The 11,093-nt window shown below is 46.1% G+C and overlaps 1 pseudogene; it reads right to left on the reverse strand.

The window, feature by feature from the left end:
- LOC106592228 (voltage-gated potassium channel subunit beta-3-like) overlaps positions 1-9,812 on the reverse strand; it is a 41,490-nt pseudogene extending 31,678 nt beyond the window's left edge.
- Between the last annotated feature and the right edge of the window lie 1,281 nt (positions 9,813-11,093).

Here is an 11,093-nt window from a genome sequence, read left to right on the forward strand (position 1 = left end):
ATCTGAAACGATGGGACGGGTTAGGGTTAAGGTTAGGGTTTGGGTTTGGGTTAGGGTTAGGGTTAGGGTTAAGGTTAGGGTTAGGGTTAGGGTTAGGTTAGGGTTAGGGTTTGGGTTTGGGTTAGGGTTAGAGGTTCAGGGTTAGGGTTAGGGTTAAGGTTAGGGTTAAGGTTAGGCGTTAAGGTTAGGGTTAAGGTTAGGGTTAAGGTTAGGGTTAGGGTTAGGGTTAGGGTTAAGGTTAGGGTTAGGGGTTAAGGGTTAGGGTTAGGGTTAAGGTTAGGGTTAAGGTTGCAGGTTAGGTTAGGGTTGGGTTAGGGTTAAGGTTGGGGTTCAGGTTAAGGTTAGGGTTAAGGTTAGGGTTAGGGTTAAGGGTTAGGGTTAAGGTTAAGGTTAGGGTTAGGGTTAGGTTTAAGGGTTAGGGTTAAGGGTTAGGGTTAGGGTTGGGGTTAAGGTTAGGGTTAGGGTTGGGGTTAAGGGTTGGGGTTAAGGGTTGGGTTAAGGTTGGGTTAAGGTTAGGGTTAAGGTTAAGGTTGGGGTTAAGGGTTAAGGGTTAGGGTTAGGTTAGGACTAAGGTCAGGTTAGATGGTGAATGGATTAGGGTTAGGGTTAAGGTTAAGACTAAGGTCAGATGGTGAATGGATTAGGGTTAAAGGTCATCCTCACCATGATCTCCATGGCGCTCCATCGTGACGTGCCCCAGTACATGGCCATGCCATGGTTGATTACAAACGTCATCGCCCTCACCACCTCTACAACACACACACACACAGGGTTAGACCTCACAACCTCTACAACACACAGGGTTAGACCTCACAACCTCTACAGACACACACAGGGTTAGACCTCACAACCTCTACAACACACAGGGTTAGACCTCACAACCTCTACAACACACAGGGTTGAGACCTCACAACCTCTACAACACACAGGGTTAGACCTCACAACCTCTACAGACACACAGGGTTAGACCTCACATCCTCTACAGACACACAGGGTTAGACCTCACAACCTCTACAGCACACACAGGGTTAGACCTCACAACCTCTACAGACACACACAGGGTTAGACCTCACAACCTCTACAGACACACAGGGTTAGACCTCACAACCTCTACAGACACACAGGGTTAGACCTCACATCCTCTACAGACACACACAGGGTTACACCTCACAACCTCTACAGCACACAGGGTTAGACCTCACAACCTCTACAACACACAGGGTTAGACCTCACATCCTCTACAGACACACACAGGGTTACACCTCACAATCTCTACAGCACACAGGGTTAGACCCTCACAACCTCTACAGCACACAGGGTTAGACCTCACATCCTCTACAGACACACACAGGGTTACACCTCACAACCTCTACAGCACACAGGGTTAGACCTCACAACCTCTACAGCACACACAGGGTTAGACCTCACAACCTCTACAACACACACAGGGTTAGACCTCACAACCTCTACAACACACACAGGGTTAGACCTCACAACCTCTACAGACACACACAGGGTTACACCTCACAACCTCTACAACACACAGGGTTAGACCTCACATCCTCTACAGACACACACAGGGTTACACCTCACAACCTCTACAGCACACAGGGTTAGACCTCACAACCTCAACAGCACACAGGGTTAGACCTCACAACCTCTACAGCACACAGGGTTAGACCTCACAACCTCAACAGCAGGGAAGGGGTTAAACCAGATTTGATTGGATAGAGCCACCCAAACTAATCTATACTGCCCTGTCAGTCTTGTCTCTAATGTATTATCAGGCTTCGACTCTACTGTCCTGGCAGTCTTGTCTCTACTGTCCTGGCAGTCTTGTCTCACTGTCCTGTCAGTCTCGACTCTACTGTCCTATCAGTCTCGTCTCCACTGTCCTATCAGTCTCGTCTCTACTGTCCTATCAGTCTCGTCTCTGCTGTCCTATCAGTCTCGTCTCTACTGTCCTATCAGTCTCGTCTCTACTGTCCTAGCAGTCTTGTCTCTACTGTCCTATCAGTCTTGTCTCTACTGTCCTATCAGTCTTGTCTCTACTATCCTATCAGTCTTGTCTCTACTGTCCTATCAGTCTTGTCTCTACTGTCCTGTCAGTCTTGTCTCTACTATCCTATCAGTCTTGTCTCTACTGTCCTATCAGTCTTGTCTCTACTGTCCTGTCAGTCTTGTCTCTACTGTCCAATCTGTCCAGTTAAACCATAGTTGTGGTTATTACCCTCCATAGGTGAGTTGATGTCTGTGCGGTTAGCGAAGACGATGTCAACATACTCCAATTGCAGCCGAGACAGAGAATCCCTCAGACCTGGAACACAGTGATGACATCATAGCTATGACATCATCTAACATCACTATGAGACAGAGAATCCTCAGACCTGGAACACAGTGATGACATCATCTAACATCACTATGAGACAGAGAATCCCTCAGACCTGGAACACAGTAATGACATCATCTAACATCACTAGTGAGACAGAGAATCCCTCAGACCTGGAACACAGTGATGACATCATTGCTATGACATCATACGTCATTATTAAATCATCGTTCTAACATCACTATGAGACAGAGATTCCCTCAGACCTGGAACACAGTGATGACATCATAGCTATGACATCATCACTACGACATCATCACTGACAAAACTGTGATATTTTCACTACATCATCGCTATGACATTATCGCTATGATATCACTATGACATCATCACTATGACATCATCACTACATCACTATAACATCACTAGATTATCGCTATGCCATTTTTCACACTACATCATCACTATGACATCATCACTATGATATTTATCACTTCTTTTCTCCCCTCAATCCCTCTGCCTCCTTTCTCCCTCATTCCCTCTCCTCTCCCTCTGCTCTCCTTTGACCCTCAATCCCTCTGCTCTCCTTTGACCCTCAATCCCTCTGCTCTCCTTTCTCCCTCATTCCCTCTCCTCTCCCCTCTTGCTCTTTCCTATGACCCTCAATCCCTCTGCTCTTCTATGACCCTCAATCCCTCTCTTCTCCCTTTGCTCTCCTTTGACCCTCAATCCCTCTCTTCTCCCTCTGCTCTTCTATGACCCTCAATCCCTCTCTTTCTGCTTGGTCTCTCTTTCCTCTATGTTCTGAGCTGTCAGCTGATCGATGTCACTTAGCTAGTGGACATAGCTCTGTGAGGAGGAAGTGATGTCATACCTTCAATGATGTGTTTCGAGACAACCCTCTCTCCGTCTCCGCCCTTCACAGGAAGTAAGAGGGAAGTTATGGCTTAGTGTTCAGTTAGACCTTATTGTCCAGACCTTATTGTCCAGACCTTACCCAAACAATTTGAGCTTCTACTTTTAAAAATCCACCTTTCCAGAAACAAGTCTCTCACCGTTGTCGCTTGCTATAGACCGCCCTCTGCCCCCCAGCTGTGCTCTGGACACCATATGTGAACTGATTGCCCCCCATCTATCTTCTGAGCTCGTGCTACTAGGTGACCTAAACTGGGACATGCTTAACACCCCAGCCATCCTACAATCTAAGCTTGATGCCCTCAATCTCACACAAATTATCAATGAACCTACCAGGTACAACCCAAAATCCGTAAAAACGGGCACCCTCATAGATTTCATCCTAACCAACTTGCCCTCCAAATGCACCTCTGCTGTTTTCAACCAAGATCTCAGCGATCACTGCCTCATTGCCTGCATCCGTAATGGGTCAGCGGTCAAACGACCTCCACTCATCACTGTCAAACGCTCCCAAAAAAACACTTCAGCGACCAAGCCTTTCTAATCGACCTGGCCCGGATATCCTGGAAGGATATTGACCTCATCCCGTCAGTAGAGGATGCTGGTTATTCTTTAAAAGTGCCTTCCTCACCATCTTAAATAAGCATGCCCCTTTCGAAAACTGTAGAACCAGGAACAGATATAGTCCTTGGTTCACTCCAGACTTGACTGCCCTTGACAAGCACAAAAAACATCCTGTGGCGTTCTGCATTAGCATCGAATAGCCCCCGTGAATGCAACTTTTCAGGGAAGTTAGGAACCAATATACACAGGCAGTTAGGAAAGCTAATGCTAGCTTTTTTTCAAGCAGAAATTTGCATCCTGTAGCACAAACTCAAAAGTTCTGGGACCCTGTAAAGTCCATGGAGAATAAGAGCACCTCCTCCCAGCTGCCCACTGCTCTGAGGCTAGGAAACACTGTCACCACCGGTAAATCCAACTATAATTGATAATTTCAATAAGTATTTTTCTACAGCTGGCCATGCTTTCCACCTGGCTACCCCTAACCAATCAAAAGCCCTGCACTGCCCACAGCAACTCGTCCAAGCCTCCCCCATTTCTCCCTTCACCCAAATCCAGAGGATAGCTGTTCTGAAAGAGCTGCAAAATCTGGACCCACTACAAATCAGCCGGGCTAGACAAACTGGACCCCTCTCTTTCTAAAATTATCCGCCAAAATTGTTGCAACCCTATTACTAGCCTGTTCAACCTCTTTCGTATCGTCTGAGATTCCCATAGATTAGAAAGCTGCCGTGGTCACCTCTATAAAGTCCCACTGTAGCTCAGTTGGTAGAGCATGGCGCTTGCAACGCCAGTGTTGTGGGTTCGATTCCACGGGGGCCAGTATTTAAAAATAATAATAATAATAATATTTTTTATAAAATGTATGCACTCTACTGTAAGTCGCTCTGGATAAGAGCGTCTGCTAAATGACGAATGTAAATGTACAAAAGGGGAGACACTCTAAACCCGAACTGTTACAGACCTATATCTCTATCCTGCCCCTGCCTTTCTAAGTTCTTCGAAAGCCAAGTTAATTAACAAACAGATTACTGACCATTTCGAATCCCACCGTACCTTCTCTGCTATGCAATCTGGTTTCAGAGCTGGTTATGGGTGCACCTCAGCCACGCTCAAGGTCCTAAATGATATCATAACCGCCATCGATAAGAGACATTACTGTGCAGCCATATTTATCGACCTGGACAAGGCTTTCGACTCTGTTATCACCACATTCTTATTGGCAGACTCGACAGCCTTGGTTTCTCAAATGACTGCCTCGCCTGGTTCACCAACTAGTTCTCAGACAGAGTTCAGTGTGTCAAATCGGAGGGCCTGTTGTCCGGACCTCTGGCAGTCTCTATAGGGGTGCCACAGGGTTCAATTCTCGGGCCAACTCTCTTCCCTGTATATATCAATGATGTCGCTCTTGCTGCTGGTGATTCCTTGATCCACCTCTATGGAGCACGACACCATTCTGGTATACATCTGGCCCTTCTTTGGACACTATGTTAACTAACCTCCAGACGGAGCTTCAATGCCATACAACTCTCCTTCCGTGGCCTCCAACTGCTCTTAAATGCAACTAAAACTAAATGCATGCTCTTCAACCGATCACTGCCCGCACCTGCCCCTCACTCTGACTTAGAATATGTGGACAACTACAAATATCTAGGTGTCTGGTTAGACTGTAAACTCTCCTTCCAGACTCATATTATGCATCTCCAATCCAAAATTAAATCTAGAATCGGCTTCCTATTTCGCAACAAAGCATCCTTCACTGATGCTGACAAACATACCCTCGTAAAACTGACCATCCTACCGATCCTCGACTTTGGCGATGTCATTTACAAAATAGCCTCCAACACTCTACTCAACAAATTGGATGCAGTCTATCACAGTGCCATCTGTTTTGTCACCAAAGCCCTATATTCTGCACCCACCACTGCGACCCTGTATGCTCGTTGGCTGGCCCTCGCTTCATACTCGTCGCCAAACCCACTTGCTCCAAGTCATCTACAAGTCTCTGCTAGGTAAAGCCCCGCCTTATCTCAGTTCACTGGTACCATAGCAGCACCCACTCGTAGCACGCGCTCCAGCAGGTATATCTCACTGGTCACCCCCAAAGCCAATTCCTCCTTTGGCCGCCTTTCCTTCCAGTTCTCTGCTGCCAATGACTGGAACGAACTGCAAAAATCACTGAAGCTGGAGACTCATATCTCCCTCACTAACTTTAAGCACCAGCTGTCAGAGCAGCGCACAGATCACTGCACCTGTACACAGCCCATCTGTAAACAGCCCATCCAACTACCTCATCCCCATATTGTATTTATTTATTTATTTATTTATTTATCTTGCTCCTTTGCAACCCCAGTATGTCTACTTGCACATTCATCTTCTGCACATCTACCAATCCAATGTTTAATTGTTATATTGTAATTACTTCTCCACCATGGCCTATTTATTGCCTTATCTTACCTCATTTGCACTCACTGTATATAGACTTTTTTCTACTGTATTATTGACTGTATGTTTTGTTTATCCCATGTGTTACTGTGTGTTTGTCGAACCGCTATGCTTTATTTTGGCCAGGTCGCAGTTGCAAATGAGAACTTGTTCTCAACTAGCCTACCTGGTTAAATAAAGGACTTGTTCTCAACTAGCCTACCTGGTTAAATAAAGGACTTGTTCTCAACTAGCCTAACCTGGTTAAATAAAGGACTTGTTCTCCAACTAGCCTAACCTGGTTAAATAAAGGACTTGTTCTCAACTAGTCTAACCTGGTTAAATAAAGGACTTGTTCTCAACTAGCCTAACCTGGTTAAATAAAGGACTTGTTCTCAACTAGCCTAACCTGGTTAAATAAAGGACTTGTTCTCAACTAGCCACCTGGTCAAATAAAGGACTTGTTCTCAACTAGCCTACCTGGTTAAATAAAGGACTTGTTCTCAACTAGCCTAACCTGGTTAAATAAAGGACTTGTTCTCAACTAGCCTAACCTGGTTAAATAAAGGACTTGTTCTCAACTAGCCTAACCTGGTTAAATAAAGGACTTGTTCTCCAACTAACCTAACCTGGTTAAATAAAGGACTTGTTCTCAACTAGCCTAACCTGGTTAAATAAAGGACTTTGGTTCTCAACTAGCCTAACCTGGTTAAATAAAGGACTCGTTCTCAACTAGCCTAACCTGGTTAAATAAAGGACTCGTTCTCAACTAGCCTAACCTGGTTAAATAAAGGACTCGTTCTCAACTAGCCTAACCTGGTTAAATAAAGGACTCGTTCTCAACTAGCCTAACCTGGTTAAATAAAGGACTCGTTCTCAACTAGCCTAACCTGGTTAAATAAAGGACTCGTTCTCAACTAGCCTAACCTGGTTAAATAAAGGACTCGTTCTCAACTAGCCTAACCTGGTTAAATAAAGGACTCGTTCTCAACTAGCCTAACCTGGTTAAATAAAGGACTTGTTCTCCAACTAGCCTAACCTGGTTAAATAAAGGACTTGTTCTCAACTAGCCTAACCTGGTTAAATAAAGGACTTGTTCTCAACTAGCCTATCCTGGTTAAATAAAGGACTTGTTCTCCAACTAGCCTAACCTGGTTAAATAGGACTTGTTCTCCAACTAGCCTACCCTGGTTAAATAAAGGACTTGTTCTCCAACTAGCCTAACCTGGTTAAATAAAGGACTTGTTCTCAACTAACCTAACCTGGTTAAATAAAAGGACTTGTTCTCCAACTAGTCTAACCTGGTTAAATAAAGGACTTGTTCTCCAACTAGCCTAACCTGGTTAAATAAAGGACTTGTTCTCAACTAGCCTAACCTGGTTAAATAAAGGACTTGTTCTCAACTAGCCTACCCTGGTTAAATAAAGGACTTGTTCTCAACTAGCTTCTACCTGGTTAAATAAATGGGACTTGTTCTCAACTTAGCCTAACCTGGTTAAATAGAAGGACTTGTTCTCAACTAGCTAACCTGGTTAAATAAAGGACTTGTTCTCAACTAACCTAACCTGGTTAAAATAAGGGACTTGTTCTCAACTAGCCTAACCTGGTTAAATAAGCGTGAAATAAATAAATGGCCTCTTTTGGACATTCTCTCAGGTTAAAGTTTTGGAATGTAGCTTTATCTTCTTCTCGAGAGTCAGATGAGCTCGTAGCTCTCGATGCTGCTAGCTGTTCCATTGCTTCATTGTTTCGGGGAAACTACATTTTAAAAAACACTCTTATCCAGAGCATATATTTTGTTATGGTCCCGCGTGGGAATTGAACCTTACAACCTGGCATCGCGAAGCACTATGCTCTACCAACTGAGCCACATGAAACAACCTCTAACTTCCTTCATACTGGACACAGAGACATACAAATGGTATCCACTAGTTCATCTGACTCTGGGTCAGTTAAAGGGCTTCATTTCCAAAATCCTGAACTATCCCTTTAAGGTTAAAAGACATTTCCAACAGATACACAATAACTGATTTAAGAGACAGAGTCAAACTATTAAACATCTGCTTTTAGGAGACACTTACTGTCCTCCCCAGTAGATCTTAGTAGTCACACATAACTAGACCTCCTGATGGAGAGAGAGAGAAAAAGAGAGGGGGAGAGAGAGAGGTGGGAGAGGGGATAGAGAGAGGGAGGGAGGAGAAAGAGAGGGAGGATAGAGAGAGGTGGGAGAGGGGGAAGAGGGGGAGAGAGAGAGAAAGAGGGGGAGAGAGAAATAGGGAGGGAGGATAGAGAGAGAAAGAAAGGGGGAGAGAGAGAGGAGAGAGAGGGGATAGAGAGGGAGGGAGGAGAAAGAGAGGGGGGAGAGAGAGAGAAATAGAGGGAGGATAGAGAGAGAGAGAGAAAGAGAGGGGGAAGAGAGGGGGAGAGAGAGAAATAGAGGGAGGATAGAGAGAGAGAGGGATGAGAAAGAGAGGAGAGAGAGGTGGGAGGGGGAGAAGAGAGGGGAGAGAGATAAATAGAGGGGAGAGAGAAATAGAGGGAGGATAGAGAGACGGAGGGAGGAGAAAGAGAGGGGAGAGAGAGAGAGAGAGGGGGAAGAGAGAGAGGAGAGAGGGGAGAGAGAGAAATAGAGGAGGATAGAGAGAGAAAGAGAGGGAGGAAGAGAAAGAGAGGGGGGGAGAGAGAGGTGGAGGGAGGATAGAGAGAGAAAGAGAGGGGGGGAGAGAGAAATAGAGGGAGGATAGAGAGAGAAAGAGGGGAGAGAGGGGGAAGAGGGGAGAGAGAGGTGGAGGAGGATAGAGAGAGAAAGAGAGGGGGAGAGAGAGAAATAGAGGGAGGATAGAGAGAGGGAGGGAGGAGAAAGAAGGGAGAGAGAGAGGTGGGAGAGGGGGAGAGGGGGAGAGAGAGAAAGGGGTGAGGGAGAGAGGGGAAGAGAAAGAGAGAAAAGGAAGAGAGAGAGGAGAGAGAGGGGTGAGGGGGAGAGGGGGGAGAAGAAAGGTATTAGATTGAGCGAAGGAGGAGAGAGGGGTAGACATTATTTCAGTATTATTGCTGAGCTGTCACCATCAGTGACTGAGATGGATGGAGAGAATAAGTGAAAGAGTGTAAGAGGATGGGCCTCACCTCCATTCCTTCTTCTTAAGGATTTTACCCAGAGTCGTCTCAGCCCTGAGAGAGAGAGAGAGAGAGAGAGAGAGACAGAGAGAGAGAGAGAGAGAGAGAGAGAGAGAGACAGAGAGACAGAGACACATCACTACATTTAGCCATCTATGAATTATTTGCCTACTGGGTGGAGAAGGGGAGAGAAAGATAGAGAGATAGAGGGAGAGAGAGAGATAGAGAGGGAGAGAGAGAGAGATGGAGAGAGAGAGAGAGAGAGAGAGATAGAGAGAGAGAGAGAGATGGAGAGAGAGATAGAGAGGGAGGGAGGAAAGAGATAGAGAAGGGAGAAAGAGAGAAAGATAGAGAGGGAGAGAGAGGGAGAGAGAGAGAGAGTAGCGTACCTTCCTGAAGCGTAAACCTCTGCTGTGTCAAACAGGTTCACTCCGTTGTCATAGGCTATGGTCATCAGGCTCTCTGTCATCTACACAACACACACACACACACACACACACACACACACACACACACACACACACACACAACCACACACACACACACACACACACACACACACAAGCACACACAACCACACACACACACAGCACACACACACACACACACACACACACACACACACACACACACAACCACACACACACACACACACACACACACACACACACACACACACACACACACACACACACACACACACACACACAACCCACACACACACACACACACACAACCACACACACAACACACACACACACACACACACACAACCACACACCAACAGAATGAATGATAACACACATATACAGTGGGTATAGAAAGTCATCACCCCTTTTCAAAAATGTTCACCTTTTGTTGTCTCACTTGGATATTTTGTGTTACTGTGTGTAAATAAAGCCATAAAAAGTCTGATTTGATGTGTTTTCATTTCAGGCTGTAAGACAACAAAAGGTGAACATTTTTGAAAATGGGTGGTGACTTTCTATTACCCACTAACAACGCACACACACACTACACACACACACACACACACACACACACACACACACACACACACACACACACACACACACACACACACACACACACACACATAAACTCAGCAAATAAATAGAAACTTCCTCTCTCACTGTCAACTGTGCTTATTTTCATCAAACTGAACATGTGTAAATATTTGTATGAACATAACAAGATTCAACAACTGAGACATAAACTGAACAAGTTCCACAGACATATGACTAACAGGAATGGAATAATGTGTCCCTAAACAAAGGAGGTACCAGCTGTACCCATTAACACTCTCTGTCTAACTACTTAACACTCTCTCTGTCTGTACTAACAGGAAATGTCACTCGCCATGTGAAGGTGGTCATCTGTCGTGTTGTGCCGGCCCCCACGCACCAGGCCTCCAGCGCGTCTTCACAGCCCGGTGCGTCCTGTTTCTCCTCCTCGCCCTCGCCCTGAGGTCAGACCAATCCGGTGACACCTGTGGACCGGCTCACGCACCAGGCCTCCAGCGCCTCTTCACAGCCCAGTACGTCCTGTTTCTCCTCCTCGCCCCGCCCCGAGGTGCGTGTCACCAATCCGGTGACACCTGTGGACCGGCCCCACGCATCAGGCCTCCAGCGCGCCTTCCCGTTCCAGAACTTAAGGCGACGGTCCCCAGTCCAGAGCTTCGCGACGGTCCACAGTCCAGAACCTCCAGAGATGGTCCCCAGTCCGGAACCTCCGAGACGGTCCACAGTTC

This window comes from Salmo salar, chromosome ssa07, assembly GCF_905237065.1.
Source record: "Salmo salar chromosome ssa07, Ssal_v3.1, whole genome shotgun sequence".
NCBI lineage: Eukaryota > Metazoa > Chordata > Actinopteri > Salmoniformes > Salmonidae > Salmo > Salmo salar.